The sequence below is a fragment of the Rhincodon typus genome, chromosome 7, assembly GCF_021869965.1.
Source record: "Rhincodon typus isolate 14 chromosome 7, sRhiTyp1.1, whole genome shotgun sequence".
Classification (NCBI taxonomy): Eukaryota; Metazoa; Chordata; class Chondrichthyes; order Orectolobiformes; family Rhincodontidae; genus Rhincodon; species Rhincodon typus.
Genome location: NC_063338.1, coordinates 32,047,876 through 32,066,534, shown reverse-complemented (window position 1 = coordinate 32,066,534; position 18,659 = coordinate 32,047,876). Strand labels below are relative to the sequence as shown.

At 41.0% G+C, this 18,659-nt stretch overlaps 1 protein-coding gene across 1 annotated transcript in view; it reads right to left on the bottom strand.

The window, feature by feature from the left end:
- The window catches only part of nab1b (NGFI-A binding protein 1b (EGR1 binding protein 1)), a 71,089-nt gene that overhangs the window by 26,380 nt on the left and 26,050 nt on the right, over positions 1–18,659 (bottom strand). The window lies entirely within an intron of this gene.

Sequence of the window (18,659 nt, the reverse complement as noted above, 5' to 3'; positions counted from 1 at the left end):
TGGGTAAAGCTTTTCAGTGCTGTTGGAGCTGCACACATCCAGACAAGTGGGGAGTATTCCATCATGTTCCTGATTTGTGCTTTATAAGTGGTGGACAGGCTTTGGGGAGACAGGAGCTGAGTTACTCGCTGTAGGATTCCTAGCCTCTGACTTGCTCTTGTAGCCATAATACTTAAATGGCAAGTCCACTTCAATTTCTGGTTAATGGTAACCCCCGAGCTGTTGGCAGTGCATAATTCAGCAATAGTGATGCGGTCAAAATGTCAAAGGGTGATGGTTAGATTCTCTCAGTTTTGTCTGGCACTTCTGATGGCGCCAATACTAACTGCCACTTGTCAGCCTAAGCCTAAATATGGTCCATGTCTTGCTCCATTCAGATATGGATTTCTTCAGTCTCTCAGGGGTTGCAGATAATGCTGAACATTATGTAAGCATCAATGAATATCCCCATTGCTGACCAGTTGAAGGAAGGAAGATCACAGTGATAACCAGCTGAAGGTGACTGGGCTAAGGCATTTCACAGAGGAACTTTCCTGCTGAGATGTCCATAAGCTGAGATCACTGATGTCCAACCATCTTCCTTTGTGTGCCTACAGCCAGTGTAGATTTGTCTCTATGATTCCCATTGATTATAGCCTTGCTAAAGCTTCCTTGTCACGTTCGGTCAAATACAACCTTGACATCAAGGACAGTGATAGTAGGAACTGCAGATGCTGGAGAATCCGAGACAACAAGGTGCAGGGCTGGATGAACACAGTAGGCCAAGCAGCGTCATAGGAGCAGAAAGGCTGCCAAGCAGCATCATAGGAGCAGAAAGGCAAGCCTCTGCTCCTATGATGCTGCTTGGCCTGCTGTGTTCATCCAGCCCTGCACCTTGTTGTCTCTTGACATCAAGGACAGTTGCTCTTGTCTCACCTCTGAGATTCATCTCCTTTGTTCATGTTTGAACAAAGATTGTAATAAGGTCAGGAGCTAAGTAACCTGGTGGAACCCAAATTGAGGGTCAGTGAGCAGGTTATAGCTGAGCAGGTGCTGCTTGATAGCATTGATGATAACCCATCGCTTTATAGATGATCATGAGTAGATTGATGGGGTAGTATCTGAAACAGTGGGGTAGCCCTGTTTTTATTATGTACTGGACCAACCTTGACAATTTTCCACATTGTCAGGTAGATACCAGTGTTGTAGCTGTACGGGAAGAGTTTGACTAGCAATGTGGCAAGTTCTGGAGCACAAGTGTTAATATTTCCAAATGTTCCACAAATGTTAACATTTCCAAAACTATAGCATTAAAATAGCAATATTTTATGCCCTATTAATGTCATTGCTTGAACATTATCTTGAGTAATTAATTGCACATTCCCACCAGTCTGACCTCATTTCCAAAATAGATTATGGTATGGTAGCTGTTAAAAATAGATAAAATAAAATGTCCTGAATAGAGGAATGACAATCATATTAATTCTGCCCCAGAGGCAAGTCTATGTAAATCCCATACCTTTTGAAAATCATGTATTGGGATTCATATTTTGACACAGAAAGCTGTTTTTTTTGTACAGAAAAAGAGAGACAACGGTTTTAATACAGTGGAGGAGGAGCAGCAACTTAAGTTGTGAAAGGCACGGTGAACCCTTTTTGTGTTAGGAACTAGGCAAAATGCTTGTAGAAGTTTGTTTTATGTTTGAAAGGAGGGAACTGGACTGACAGGATTTTTCAAACTTTCAGAACATGGATTTGCCAAAATGCACCTTCCTAGTAGAATTCTGTTCCAGAATGCTCAGTCTCAGTGAAATAATTTTTAAAAACACTTTAAAAAAAAAAGATTTGGCCTGTTGTGGTGGAGAGAAGTGAGCCTGCTAGAAAGCTGGGATCATTTTGAGACTTATCCTTGCTTTGCTACATATCTGCCATAAATGTGGCATAAGTAAATATGTCTTGTGCTGCAAATTTTGGTTGCATTAGTTACTTAATGCAAAAGTGTCTTTTCTTTTATATGGAGTGGTGTTTTTTTTACCATTGGGTAAAGTTTAACCTATGTTGATTTTAGTTTGTTATGGTAAAAGAGTTAAAAATAAAACCTTGTCTTGCAAATCCTTTTGTCAGTTGCTGGGAATTCCATCTTCATTTAAAACTTATCAATCTGTATAGGGATTGTACTACTCTGGATATTAACCTTCCATAGCTCTTTTCAAAGCAGAGGAGTGGGAAACTCCGTCATTGTCTTGGCCAAAATTCTTCCCTCTTTCAATGGTCATTCATTTCATGGCTGTTGTACAATGGTTGTGCAATTTACTGATGTAAAAATAGTTACTGTATTTTAAAAGTAATTGATTACGTAAACACGTTGAGGTGTTTCAACATGATATGATACAATTTGAAGGCAAGCATTTTTTGTAATTCTACCTAAGGTAATGGGGTACAGCCATTTTTTTAAGTAAACAAATGAAGATATGTACTTCTGCTGTATGCCAAACCTTTAAAATAAGGAAACAATGCTCCTTGAACAACACCAATGCTACTTAGAAGTACAGACGTTGATAAGTTCAGGTGGTTGCAGAAGGTAATATCAAAGCTTATGCTAACCACGGTGATCTAATAATGTTTGAATGCTTGTTATTATCAAGGAATGTCATCTGTTCATTTAACTATCTTTGCATCTCCACAGAACATTATTATTTATATATGCCTTTATCGGTTGTGATGTCATTTCTAAGCAACGAGGAACATTCATTAATGCCAAAAATAACAATCTCAAATTGCTACCATCTCCACTCAAATTCAAACTGGATGTTGCTTTGCATTGCAATGAAACCTAGCATAGATTTGCAACATTTGTAAATCATTTAAAACCCAAGAATAAATCTGGTTTGTAGCTGAAACACAATTAAGCAAACTTGAAAAAGTAACGACAGTATAAAACATATTCACATTTCAGTTTACTGGCTTACTGAAAATCAGCATAAAACAACTTAGAGCTACAACTGGACATGCCACTGTGGACTTTCTAATAACAAATATGCACTTTCACTAGAGATAATTTTTAATCAACATGTTCAGGGATGTTAATATACACCACCAGAGCTGATGGGACTTGAACCCAGGCTTCCTAGCTCACAGATAGGAACGTTACCACTGCATCGCTATGGACTTTCTAAGATGACATGACCAGTTCTTCACAAACAACCTTTAACAAAAGATCAATAGTCTAATAATTGCGAAGGATCCAAACAGCTGGATTTGCTTTGATGAACATACTAACGAATAATAATAATAATTTTCCTTCAAATATTTCAAATAATTACTAGTTTTCAAATTGATCAGGCTTTGGCCATGTCATGCTGCTTCAAATTTCATTATTGAATAAAGAATAAAGGGAAAGAAGCTGCAAAGGAACTGTCAAACATTGCAAGCTATTAAGCGGATAAAACAACACTAATTATAAAATAAATAAAATTGAAAAAAATGTCTTCTACCAAGTAGTTACTTATCTTCCAAAGTGAAAGCTCTGATGTTCAGTACTTATTAACAGTTTAACATGTTTTGGTAAGCCATGAAACAGGAGCGGATACATTTACATAAATCATGACCTCACTGTAGCTGTCACTGTCAGTTCACATCAAACTTGTTTGTTCATTATCACTGCCTGCATTACCACTCATGACAACTAATGCCAGTTGCTATCCAGCTGCTCACTTGCAATAAAAATGACATCTGCTGCCTCAGTACACTTACTAAACATTGGATAGACATCAAAGTTGATTTCGTGTCACGCAAATCAGATCCTTCTGTTACTGTGGCTGTCGAGTGACAAAGTGCTTACGCCCCACTAAAACAAAGAACATCTGTTACAAAGGTGATTTTTCCATATGTTTACACGAAATTATAGAGAAACTAAGGTAACTGTTTTCAAAACTAAAGTCTTCTGATTAATAGTGTCGTGACGTTGGGATTTAAGTGTTTCACGGTCGATTAGAATCACTTAAAACGTAAACTCATTAAAGGATAGTGCTAACTCAATTGTCTCATCATCCTAAGTGTAATGAATGAAAATATCAATACTTACTGGCATTTCTAAACAAGCTATCAGGTTATGTGCTTTAAAGGTTGTGAAGCCGGTTGCTCAGAGACATCCTGGAAAAAGATATTTGTTTTGAGAATGCTCCAGCGCCTTCGCTGACATCATGGGGTTCAACTCCAGTGACATCATGAATAGGCAGTGTAGCCCATAATTCTACTTCTAAAAGGACTGATAACAATATTTATACTTAAAGGATAAGTCATAAAAGAAGGCCTCACCCACAAGTAAAATATGCACATTAATTGCAAAGTAACACTGCAGAACAGTTTCATTTAAATTCTTGGATTAGAATCCCAAAAATAAAGGTTAACTCTTCTTTTTCTCAGTTTGCAGAAATAGTACTTGTCATAAGTAACAAGTCCGGCGGTACATGAGCAAAATATAGTTACTTCCACTGGGATGATGATTATAACCCATAAATGTCTCAGGCCAACCTGATGTGGAGTTTTCCCAAGAACTACCAACCCCTGCATAACGGCACTGATGTGGAATCTTGGAATGTCCCAGAATATATTCGAGACATGGGCAGGCTAAGAGGTTCATAAGTTTACTTTTAATATTTCATTACCATCCAAAACAAAATTAAAAATCTCCAACTTAAATTGACGCAAAATATAAAGTCTGTACTTTTATGGCATGTTTTTCAGAAGTATTTGAATAAATCCCTCCCTCTGGCTACATGGGTTTATCTAATAAGTAAGTCATATGAACCAGGAATGTCTTAGACTTTACCAATGCACCACTTTTGCTATCACATCTCAGATGAGATGGCAGTGAGGGTGCCACAACTGGTCCATGTGCCTCCTAAATATAGCTGTAAAATCAGCCCAGGTTTCTGGTCCTGACTGACAGCCAGAAGCTACTGCTGTAGATGTATATGCTTAGATGTCTGATTAAATATGGTCACGCTCACCCATGATGTAGCCACACTGGAATAGTATGCCAATATTCACTGCCAATGGCTTATCAAGGGAGAAAATGAGTGAACAAAAATAGGCAATTTTCTTTGCCATAAACAGTCTACTCTTGATGGTTCAAAGTTATTCTTTATGCAACAGAGTTTGAATTGAGCAACATAAATAACACAGAAGTGGAAATTAGTTGAACAAAATGACTTTGAAGTAAGGAAAGCTGCACTGGTTCCCCTGATGGATTAGTTTATTAAGACCACGAATAGTCTGAACAACTATACAGGCAACATGAATCCCAGGTTAGATCCCTGCTGTTAAGAAATCACAACCAAAAGTTATATAATTGACCATAGTCCTCCAAATTGAGAAAAACTGAAGCAGCCAAAACTATTATCACCAACCTCCTGCTCAAAAGGTCCTTACGTGGGCATCAGGTGAGAACGAAATTTGTGGCTGTGACACTAGGAAGGTGGAATAGCCTGCTGAAGCCAAATACCTAGACTGACAGATAAAGACTGGTTAACCGAACAAGATATTGGGTGGAGACTGAGGCCCATGAAGCAATAGCCCAGTAAGTAGTGACTGCTTTCAGAATGGAATAAGTGGAAACAGATGGACAACGGGAGAAAATTGAAGCCAACAATTTTTGAAATCCTTGGAACTGACCTATAGGTATGCAATCATTGACTCTATTTGGGTATGTTAACCAATCTGTTTAGGCATGTTACGATACATCTCTGAAGCAGGTAGGACTTGAACTTGGACCTACAGGCACAGAGTTAGAGACGTTAACACTGCACCACAAGAGCCCTTATCTTCCTTTGCATGCTGAACAATGCTTCTTTTGTTTCTACGTCAGCTCTGTGTAGTTTGAGATATGGGGGTTTTATCTTGTGACTGAAAATAGGTTTGTCCTTCACTATCCTTAAATAAACCCAATATGTCTATTTCACACTGCAGAAAAATGACAACATGGAAAATAAGAGTCCTTGAAAATTTCTTCAGCTAATGGCAGAGGAACAAGGTTAAAAATGAATGCAGCAAGTATACTGTTCAAACTAGAGCACATGCTGACTCCAAACACATTTTCAACAGCTCTTCACATCAATTAAAGTGAAAAATATGTGGAACATATTCATATTGTAATTAGATGTTTATACACCGTAGAAGCAAGAATTGTCTTTTTCAAAGAGATCTCCATAGTTTTATAGTGACTGGGGATTCCTGACAGACCATTCACTGATTTGTGCGAGTGCATATTTTACAAATCATTTGGATAAGCATGTTTATTGGATAAGATTCTATCAGTAGGACTTCATATCTATTTACAGTCACATAATTGAACAGAAACTTCAGAATCATTCTCAGCGACCTGTAACGACTAGTACAAGACCGAGAATGACTGTGGTTTTTCCTAATGTTTCCATAACAACAAAGACACAGCCAATGAACGTAAGACACAATAAGGATAATACATCACTCATAACCATCTCACTGGTTTTCTGTTGCTTTCTACAGAATCCTCTCCTGACATATATCGCACCAAAAGCAAGCAATGTCTTCAGCAGGAAAACTGCACTATTAATGTGGCAGGCAAGTATTTAATAGCTCAATTTTTAAAAGGAAGCTAAAATTCTGGAACAAAATCATCAATCTCTATGACCATTGTGGTATTGCTTATGTCTACAAAATGAACACTGGCAGGGTTTCTTCTAATCAAATTCACTGAAGATTGACGCATTTCGTGCATGTTTTTTCTCTGGTAGATTGACCCTCAATAGTTAGTTTCTGTTTTCTTGTTTCATTCTAATCAACCTGTTCAGAGATGTTATGACACACCTCTGAAGCAGGTAGTACTTGAACCCAGGTCTCCTGGTTCAGGGATAGGGACACTACAGCTGTTCGCTACTTCTTTTATAAAATACTTAATTCCAACTAAATTACTTGCCTGGTTTTAAATTCCTCAACTACTGTGGTAGGATTGTAAACTCAAATCTCCCAATCATTGGCCCATTGAGAGGCAATGGCCTAGCGGTATTATTAATCTATTATTAGATCATTAATGCAGAAAGTCAGATAATGTTATGGGGACCCGAGTTTTAATCCCGCCATGGCAGATGGTGGAATTTGAATTCAATTTTTAAAAAAGGCATTAAAAATCTACTGATCACCATTGTCGGTGGTTGGAAAAAAAACTTATTTGGCTCACTAATGTCCTTCAGGGAAGGAAATCTGCCATTCTCACCTGGTCCGGTCTACACATGATTCCAGATCCACAGCACTGTGGTTGACTCTCAACTGCCCTCTGAAATGGCCTAGCAAGCCATTCAGTTGTACCAATCGCTACAAAGTCTCAAAGAAATGAAACTGGATGGATCACCTGGCATTGACCTAGGCACTGGAAAAGACAATAGCAGAAACAGCTCTGTCAAACCTGCAAAGTCCTCCTAACTAACATCTAGGGGCTAGTGTCAAAATTGGGAGAGCTGTCTCACAGAATAGTCAAGCAATAGACTGACACAGTCAAATTCACAGAATCATACCTTACCTTACAGACAATATCCCAGACACCAACATCAGAATCCCTGGATAGGTTCTGTCTCACCGGCAGGACAGACTCAGCAAAGGTGGCAGCACAGTGGTTTACAGTCGGGAGGGAGTTGCTCTGGGAGTCCTCAACATTGACTCTGGACCCCATAAAGTCTTGTGGCTTCAGGTTAAACATGGTCAAGGAAACCTCCTGCTGATTACCACTTACTATCCTCCTTCAGCTGATGAATCAGTACTCCTCCATGTTGAACAACAGTTAGAGGAAGCACTGAGGATGGCAAGGGCACAAAACGTACTCTGGGTGGGGGATTTCAATGTCCACCACCAACGGTAGCTCAGCAGGAGTAATACTGATTGAGCTGGTCAGGTCCTAAAGGACATAGCTGCTAGACAGGGACTGCGGCAGGAGGTGAGGGAACCAAGAGTGAAAAACGTATCTGACCTCATCCTTACCAATCTGCCAGCTGCAGATGCATCTGTCCATGACACTATCGGAAGGGCAACCATTGCACAGTCTGTGAGGCGGCAAAGTCCTGCCTTCACACTGTGAATAAAGTCTGTCATGTTGTGTGGCACCATCACCTAGTGCTTCAGTTTCCTCCCACAGTCCAAAAATGTGTGGGTTGTTGGATTGGCCATGCTACATTGTCCAGAGTGTCCAGGAATATGTAGGTTAGGTGGATTAGCCATGGCAAATGCAGGGTTACAGGGATAGCGTCTGGGTAGGATGGTCTCTGGAGAGTCAGTGTGGGCTATTGGGCCGAATGGCCTGTCTCCACACTGCAGGGATTCTATGATTCTAAATGGGACAGACTTCAAACAGATCTGACAACTTAAGACTGGACATCCGTGAGGCACTATGGGTCATCAACAGCAGCAGAATTGTATTCCAGCACAATCTATAACCTCATGGCCTGGCATATCCCCCACTCAACCATTACCATCAAGCCAGGGGGATCAATCCTGGTTCAATGGACAGTGCAGGAGGGCATGCCAGGAGCAGCATCAGGCATACATGAAGATAAGGAGTCAACCTGGTGAAGCCACCAAATAAGACTACTTGCATATCAAGCAGCATAATTAACAAGTGATAGAAGAGCTAAGCAATCCCGCAATGTGTCAGATTTAAGCTCTGTAGTGCTGCCACATCCAGTCATGAATAGTGGTGGACAGCTAGACAACTCACTGGAGGAGGAGGCTACACAAATATCCTTGTTCTCAATGATGGAAGAGCCCAGCATATCAGTGCAAAAGATAAGGCTGAAGCTTTCGCAGCACTCTTCAGCTAGAAGTGCCAAGTGGTTGATCCATCTTGGTGTCCTCCAGCATTACAGATACCAGTCTTCAGCCAATTCGATTCACTCCACGTGGTATCAAGAAACAGTTGGAGACACTGGATACTGCAAAGGCTACCGGCCCTGACAATAGAACAGAAGACTTGTGCTCCAGAACCTGCCACTCCCTGAGCCAAGCTGTTCCAGTACAGTTACAACTCTACCCGACAATGTGGAAAATTGCCCAGGTATGATCTGTGCGTAAAAAGTGGGACAAATCCAACTCATCCAATTACCACGCCATCAGTCTACTCTCTCACAGTAAAGTGATGGAAGGTGTCATCAACAGTACTGTCAAGCAGCACCAGCTCAGCAATAACCCATTCTGTGATGCCCAGTTTGGGTTCTGCCAGGACTACTCAGCTCCTGACCTCATTATAGCCTTGGTTCAAACATGAACAAAAGAGCTGAATTCCAGAGGTGAGGTGAGATAGACAGCCCTTGACATCAGGGCTGCATTGGACCAAGTATGGCATCAAGGAGTGCTAACAAAACTGGAATCAATGGGAATCTGGGCAAACTCTCCGGTGATTGGAGTCATACCTGACACATTGGAAAATGGTCAGTCATCTCAGCTCCAGGAAATCTCTGCAGGAGTTCCTCAGCGTACTGCCCGAGGCCCAAACATCTTCAGCTACTTCATCAATGACCTTTCCTCCATCATCAGAAGTGGGGATGTTTGCCAATGGTTGCACAATGTTCAGCACCAATTGCGACTCCTTAGATACTGAAGTAGTCCATGTTCTAATGTAAAAACATCTGGAAAATATCGAGGCTTGGGCTGACAAGTGGCAAGTAATATTTGTGCTACGCAAATGTCAGGCAATGACCATCACCAATAAGAGACAATCTAAGCACCGCAATCAATGTGTTGCCATCACTGAATCCCCCACTATCAATATTCTGTGGTTTATCATTGACCAGAAACTGAACTGGACTCACCACATAAACACAGTGGCTACATGAGCAGGTCAGAGGCTAGGAATACTTCAGCAAGTAACTCACCTCCAGAGTCCTCAAAGCCTGTCCACCATCTACAAGTCAGGAATGTGATGGAATATTCCCCACTTGCCTAGATGATTGCAGCCCCAACAACAGTGAAGAAACCTGACACCATCCAGGACAAAGCAGCCCGCTTGATTGGCTCTACATCCACAAGTATATACTCCCTACACCACCAAAGCTCAGTAACAGCAGTGTGTACTATCTACAAGATGCACTGCAGAAATTCACCGAAGGTCCTCAGACAACACCATCCAAACCCATGACCACTTCCATCTAGAAGGACAAGGGCAGCAGATATATGGGAACGCCACCACCTTCAAGTTCCCCTCCAAGCTACTCACCATCCTGACTTGGAAATATATCACCGTTCCTTCACTGTCACTGGGTCAAAATCTTGGATTTTACTCCCTAACAGCATTGTGGGTCAACCCACAGCACGTGGACTGCAGCAGTTCATAAAAGGCAGCTCACCACCACTTTCTCAAGGGCAGCTAGGGACAGGCAATAAATACAGGCCAGCCAGCAGTGCCCACAGATCAGAAATGAATGAAAAAAGTCCCAGTTGCTCGTCCAGTTACTAATCACTTTGCTGCCACACCCTTATTAAATTACTTCTTGAACAGTGATCTACCAATGAACAAACCAGCACTGAAATTCAAAGGGATTCATTCTCCAGTGATCTTGACAAAAGAAAATTAACATATTATGTTTCAATATTAAAAAGCCTTTCGTCAGTTTCTGCATGGGGACTGCAGCTTGTTTGTGTCGAACATTTATCACACCGTATCTCAGATATAACCGGACATTCAAGTGCAGTTGACATATTGCACTGAAACAGGATATCCAAGTACCGTTTATTTGTACCCCAAAGCTTAAAATAAGAGTATGCAATTTAAAAGGGAAATCATGTGATTTCCTCACTTGCGAGTTTACCCAAATATCTCCAATTTAAAAAGATATACAGTCTATTACACAGAAACATGTTCTCAAAAGTCCAAATTAAAGGACACGTTATATTCTTTATCAAAAACCTACTTGTTTGCTTTTTATAATGATCCTGTTAACTATAGGTGCCTCTCCAGATTAGATATATAATGTTTCTCTCATATTAAAGCAATTTTACAAAGAAAAACACTTACTACAGGAAACAGGTACATAGGCTGATGAAGTGGCAAGTTAAGTATGAATAAATTATGCAAAACCTTATTAATTTTTAGAAAACAAAATCAGGCTGTAATATTTTACAGAAGAAACATAAAAGCAGTTCACATATTTTAGGGGAATTAAAGTTGTCTTTTGAATCTTTTGATATCAGGACAAGAGCCTGGAATTTCTGTTGCAATTCTATTTTTAGTAACAGTAATAGCTGGTGATGTCAGATCAATCATTTTATTACCAGAAGCAGGACTTGTAGCTGACAAGGGCTTTATGAAAACTAAGAAAGAAAGGAGAACTCAAATGAATAAAGAGAGATATATAGCACTAAAACAAATAGAAAGCTTTGGGAAATTAACACCTTTCAGTAGATATTTGGACTGGAATAGACAAGATTTAGTGTCTACACAAGTTTCACAGAAGCACAGAAGAGCTACAGGACTGAAGGAGGCCATTCAGCCCACCATGTCTGCAGCCTGTCTCGAAAGAATATTATGACTTAGTATAATCCTCTTCCCTTTTTCCCATACCCTTGTATATTCTTTCCATTCAAATAATCATTCAATGCCCTCTTCAATGTCTCAATTGACTGTGTCTCCACCATACATCCTGGAAGTGCATTCCAGACCTGAAACCTCTTTGTGTGAAAATGCATTTTCTCACATCACATTGTTATGAACCAGATCAGATCCCCTCAAAATACTTTAAGAATGTAGCCTAGACCCTAACTTTTTCTTATTTTAAAGGCAAATGTAATATGCTGTGTTCTTGATGCAATAGAATTGGTCAAACTACATGACATTAAGCAAAACACAACTTATTTAAACATTATAGTTAACATACAAGAAAAGAAAGAAGAACTTAAAATAACAACCCTATTGGAAAACTAAATGGAATAACAGATGCAGTAACTATTACTAATTAACTGTTCCAATATAGTAATATCCCATAAACACACCCCTTGGCAAAAAGGCAAATTCAGAAAAGTAATTTGTCTCGCAGGTAACCCAGCAGCAAAAAGAGAAACCCTAGCTTCTAGTTTTAACCGAGAGAGGGGAAGGATAGCGTCTACTTTTTCAAAACTCCAGCAGTTTCTGCTCTGTTGAAACTAAAAAAACACAGGTAAGCCTGGTTTGTGAGACCTGGCCACACCAATCCAGGCTGCTTCTGTTGTTCCAACTTAAAAAAAAGACCCAAAGCCTCACAAGTTGCTTACTTTACTGGCTTTCCAAGTAGACAACTTGGCACCTCTGTCTTAAAACATTCCTTTTAAAAAAAGGACAAAATAACCTCTTAAAGCCACAACATCATCATAACGTTTGCTATGTCTACAAATCAATATATGTCTGTGTGCTCTCGCTCTCGATCATTCTCCCTTCCTACTCCATCCAGGCCTCTCTTGATTTTGAAAACTGCTCTCAGACCTTCTCTTAGCCTTCTTCTCTCTAAGAGAACAGTCCTAATCTATCCAATCTATTCTCATAACTGAATTTCTCACCCCAGAACCACTTCTGTAAATTGCTTCTGCACTCTCCCCAATGTGTTCACATCCTTCTTGTAGTATGGTACCCAAAACTTACACAAGCATCTTGCAGAAGTTCAGCATAACCTCCTGGTCTTAGTACTCTATGCCCCCTTAATAAAATCCAGGATACTGTATACTTTATTAACTGCTCTCTTTACATGTTATAGAGAACAAAAGAGAAGTACAGCACAGTATAAGGCCCTTCGGCCCTCCAAGTCTGTGCTGATCATCATGCCCTAACTAATCTAAGAAACAAACCTCCTTCCCACTACTCGGTCCGTATCCCTCTATTCCCTCCCTATTCATGTAACCATCCAGGTGCCTCTTAAATGTCGCTAATGTGCCTGCTTCCACCAGCTCTTCTGGCAGTGCTTTCCAGGCTCCTACCACCGTCTGTGTGAAAAAATTCTCTCACACAACTCTCTTAAACTTTCCTCCTCTCACCTTGAACCTGTGCCCCCTTGTAATTGAAACTTCAACCCTGGGAAAAATCCTCTGACAACCCACCCTCTCATAATTTTGTAGGTATCCATCAGGTCTCCTCTCAGCCGCCGTCTTTCCAGTGAAAACAATCCTAGTCTTTTTAACCTTTCCTCATAGCCAATGCCCTCAAGAGCAGGCAACATCCTGGTGAACCTTCTCTGTACTCTTCCCAAAGCTTCCACGTCCTTCTGGTAGTGTGGCGACCAAAACTGCACACAATACTCCAAATGCGGCCTAACAAGTGTTTTATATAACTGCAACCTGGTTTGCCAACTCTTGGACTCCATGCCCTGGCCAATGAAGGCAAGCATTCCACATGCCTTCTTAATTACCTTGGTCACCCTGTGTTGCCAATTTTAGGGAATTGGAGACCCGCATGCCCAGATCTGTCTGAATGTTAATGTTCCCAAGGTTTCTGCCATTTACAGTATAATTCACACCTAAATTTGATCCTCCAAAATACATCACCTCCCATTTGTCTGGATTAAACTCCATCTGCCATTTTTGTGCCTAAGTCGCCAATCAATGATTTTTGCACATACAGACCCAGGCCCTTCCAGTCCTGCGCACCACAAAGTATTATAAAATCTCCTGCACCACCATTTTACATAGTCTATCCATGTTCTTCCTATCAAAATGCATCTACTCACAATTTTCAATATTAAACTTCATCTCTCACCTTTCTGCCCTCTTTTCCAATTTGGCTATGTCCTTTTGGAGTTTTACAATGTCCTCTTCATAGTTTGCTAATTGAATAATCTTTTTATCTTTTCTAAATTGATCTCTTCTTATGTCTGTTTGTAAGCATGTACAGTTTGAAAATTATTGGCCCCCACCTCCCTCCAGCCCATATCTAACACGGTTTAACTTTATAACAGTGTTGATTCAGCCTTTATGGGGTCAGAGTCCACAAAGAGAGAGAGTGGGAAATAAGGACAGATATTCATTTTCAAACCCATAGTCAGTCCATTACAACAGTGGTGATTTCAGGGATGTGGTGAAATTATATTTTCTCCCAATGATAAAGATGGTTATTCTCTGTTTCTGTGGCATAAATGTTGCTTGTAACTTATCAGACAAGCCTCCCGGTCTTGTTGCATACGGATCTGGGACTGCTGCAGTATCTGAAGGTTTGATTATCTTCACTTTGCTGTCTAATGCTTTCAGAAAACTGAAAGAAATTCATGCATTTATTTTCATTCAACGTCTGGTCATTTTTATTAATTTATTTGATATTAATGTGCTTCAGTTTTAATTCTTTCACTTTGCTTGAATGATGTAATGGTTTTCTTCACCAAGTCCAATAATCACAGGTTGCATTGTATGGTGCAGTGCTAGGGAATGTAGATTTGTCAGTGAGTGTCATTGTTTGGAACTTGAACTGTGCCTTTTATAAAACTTCAAGAGCCTCACTTTATGTTGAGTAACTGTGGGTGAAAGGTAGTGTTCTGATAAAGAACGTTGCCTGAAGCATTGAGCTAATAACTCACCACTGCTGTGTGTTATATAACGGTTTTGAAAAGGCGAATGCTGAAGACTGTATTAAGCTCCATCCAATTAAATGACTTAATGAGGACTTGTTTGGGGAGGAGACAGAACAGCTTTGAATCTTCAGGGAGACAACCTACTGTCTAGGCCTCCTCTGGATCTTTGTATCAATGTCCGTCATACCAGTATAGCTTACGTCTGATGACTATCATATAATAAACTACGTGCTGTTTAAGACAAGTTTTTTCAAGGTTTTTCTCTACCACACTAGACAAAGTGAACCTTGTAGATCCCAAATTAAAAGGGGACAGCGGCAATGACTCTAGCTAATACAACATGGTGCCAGTGGTGATCATCTGAATATTTTGTTTTGCCTGACCATTTCAACTTTTTCCTTTCAGCATTTTATTTCAGATTTTTGGCATTCACATTTTGTATCTTTTTATTCCTAAAGTTAACCTAGTTGTCTGGAATCCATTCAGACTTTGTATTCGAGCCAGAAGTAAGCTGGGAATTTAAGTGCCTGTTTTGCGTGCAATTTGTTCTCAGTTTTGTGGCCCGAAGAACCATTTTATGAAGAAAGCAACAAGAATTTCTAACAGTTAGGATTGGTTAAATGGCTAGCCAGCACTCCAGGAGCTGTAAACATTTTCCTTTCTATAAAATTCCTTTGAAGGTCATCAGGGATCACCGCTGAAATGTAATTTCTGCCTTACTGTTTTGACGAATGAAGGTTGATTACTTGCAAACAGACCAAATAAAGACTGTTGCCCGCTTTTCACCAGCCAGAGACTTTTCCTTTATAGCCCAGTATCAGGGATTTTGAAATCATCAGTAGGTGTCGCATGAATCAGCATGACCCCTTAACTGACTTCTCTTACAAAATTGGATGGTTAAAAGGTAGTTGCGTTCAGCATTGTGGGAGTCACATCATTAAATGTCCTTCTGAGGAATGGGGGTTCATTTACCATTGAGACTGACACTTGCATTGCAGATAAACAACTGTTTACACTCAACACCGGAGTTTTAAGTAGAAATTCACTAATATCAGACAAGGATAAGTTTCAATTCTTTTGTGTTGGGGTTTTCTTAGAGACAAATGCTCTCTGTGGCAGGTTATAACACAATAATTGCATTCCTGTCCCATCAGAAAGTTCATGAGGCACTAATTGTCCAACTCACTTGGACTTCTTCAAAACTTGTGGAAGAACATGGCTATGTTCAGTCATGTGATATTTGAATTATTCATGAAAACACGATAGTTGACCTTGTGGGCATTACATTGGAGATAACCAGTACAGTTGATGTTAATAATTGAACAATCAATGTTATGATCCTTCGTTTCACAGATTGGTTGAGAATCTTTAATTCAGATTCTTTTCCAATGTGATCGAATTCCAGCATTCAGAGTGTAATAGTTCAGGAAGCATGACTGGAAAGGAACATCATTTAGAACAGAGAACATAGACCAGTACAGCACAGTACAGGCCCTTCGGCCCACGATGTTGTGCCGCACTTTTACCTGAAACCTAAGGTCTATCTAACCTCCACCCCTACCTTATACTACATCCATATGCCTATCTAATAGCCGCTTAAATGCCCCTAATGAGGCCGACTCCACTACCCTCTCCAGCAATGCATTCCACGCCCCTACCACTCTCTGAGTAAAGAACTTACCTCTGACATCTCCCCGATATCTACCTCCTTTCACTTTAAAACTATGTCCCCTCGTAAAAGCTACCTCCACCCTAGGAAAAAGTCTCTGGCTGTCTACTCTATCTATACCTCTGATCATTTTGTACACCTCTATCAAGTCACCTCTCATCCTTCGTTATTCGAAAGAGAAAAGCCCTAGCTCTCTCAACCTTTCCTCGTAAGACCTTCCTTCCATTCCAGGCAACATCCTGGTAAATCTCCTCTGCACCTTTTCCAACACTTCCACATCTTTCCTGTAATGAGGTGACCAGAACTGGGCACAATACTCCAGATGTGGCTGAACCAGGCTTTTGTATAGCTGGAGCATAACTTCACGGCTCTTGAACTCAATCCCTCTATCAATGAAAGCTAACACACCATACACCTTCTTAACAACTCTATCCACCTGGGTGGCAGCTTTCAGGGAACTGTGAACATGAACCCCAAGATCCCTCTGCTCCTCCACACTGCCAAGAATCTTTCCGTTAACCCTGTATTCCGCTTTCAAGTTTGTCCTTCCAAAATGAATCACCTCACACTTTTCAGGGTTAAACTCCATCTGCCACTTCTCAGCCCAGCTCTGCATCCTATCAATGTCCCTTTGTAACCTAGAACAGCCCTCCGCACTGTCCACAACGTGACCCACCTTCGTATTGTCCGCGAACTTCCTAATCCACCCTTCCACTCCTTCATCCAAATCATTTACAAAAATCACAAATGGAAGAGGACCCAGAACAGATCCTTGTGGTACACCACTTGTAACTGAGCACCATGTTGAATATTTTCCGTTCACTACCACCCTTTGCCTTCTCAGGGTCAGCCAATTCTGAACCCAATCTGCCACATTTCCTCCTATCCCGTGCCTCCTTACCTTCTGCATGAGCCTACCATGGCGAACCTTATCAAACGCCTTACTTAAATCCATGTATACCACATCCACTGCTCCACCTTCATCCACTTGTTTGGTCACCTCTTCAAAGAATTCAATAAGGCTTGTGAGGCATGATCTACCCCTCACAAATCCATGCTGACTATCACGAATCAAACTGTGCCTTTCCAAGTGATCATAAATCCTGTCTCTCGGAGCCCTTTCCAATAATTTGCCCACCACTGACGTAAGACTAACTGGCCTGTAATTTCTGGGGCTATCCCTGTTCCCTTTTTTGAACAAGGGGATGACGTTTGCCTCTTTCCAATCTTCCGGCACTATACCCGTGGACAGTGAGGATGAAAAGATCATCGCCAAAGGCCCTGCGATCTCGTCCCTCGCTTCCCATAGAATCCTTGGATAAATCCTATCAGGCCCGGGGGACTTATCTATCTTCAACTTGTTGAACACCAAAACAGAGCCACTACTCGTGGCGTACACAGGCTAGACACAGCCCGGGGCTGAACATTATTAGGTAGACGTACAGTCCATGTAAGGAACATCAGTGATAGCTCTCTAGAGATCTCAGGAGTTATCCAAAACAAAAGGGGCCTGTACTGAGAAGGGTCAAAACCAGGGAGAAAACTGCAAAAAAAAGTGGCAGGAATCTTCCAAAGAGGTGGCTGTTTCAACAGACATGCCATCATGAACGAAGCCGCTGCAATGACTCTTTGAAGGTCTTCACAGAAGAGATGTTCACTAATCCCTGGGTCTGTTATATGGATATTTTGTAATCAATCTGCACAGAGATGTTACTACACACCTGTGCAGCAGGTGGGACCTGAACTTGGGCCTCCTGGTTCAGAATGAGGAATACTACCACTGCACCACACAAGCTCTCTCTGGGTCTGTTTTATTTATTTTTTTAATCAACCTCAGGGATATTTTACACATCTCTGGAGCAAGTGGGACTTGAACCTGAGTTTCTTGGTTCAAAAGTAGGAACAATACCACTGTGCCACAGGAGTCCTCTGGGTCTGTTTTATACATTCTTTTAAATCAATCTATTTAGAGATGTTATTACACACCTTTGGACTAGGTGTGACTTGAACTCAGGCCTTCTGACTCAGAACAGCACTCTGGGAGTGATCCAGCTCGCAGCTTGTTGCCAAGGGAACTCATATTCAGCAAGCTCCACAAGGAGTTTAATTTGTGATTCCCCATGAACCCTGTCGGGGATATCACACGGGGTGAGAGAGAGTCTGTTTGTTATCTAAGACAACAAGGTGTAGAGCTGGATGAACACAGCAGGCCAAGCAGCATCAGAGGAGCAGGAAAGCTGACGTTTCGGGTCTAGACCCTTGTTCAGAAATGGGGGAGGGGAAGGGGATTCTGAAATAAATAGGGAGAGGGAGGAGGCGGATAGAAGATGGATAAAGGAGAAGATAGGTAGAGAGGAGACAGACAGGTCAAAGAGGCAGGGGTGGAGCCAGTAAAGGTGAGTGTCGGTGGGGAGTTAGGGAGGGGATAGGTCAGTCCAGGGAGGACGGACAGGTCAAGGGGGCGG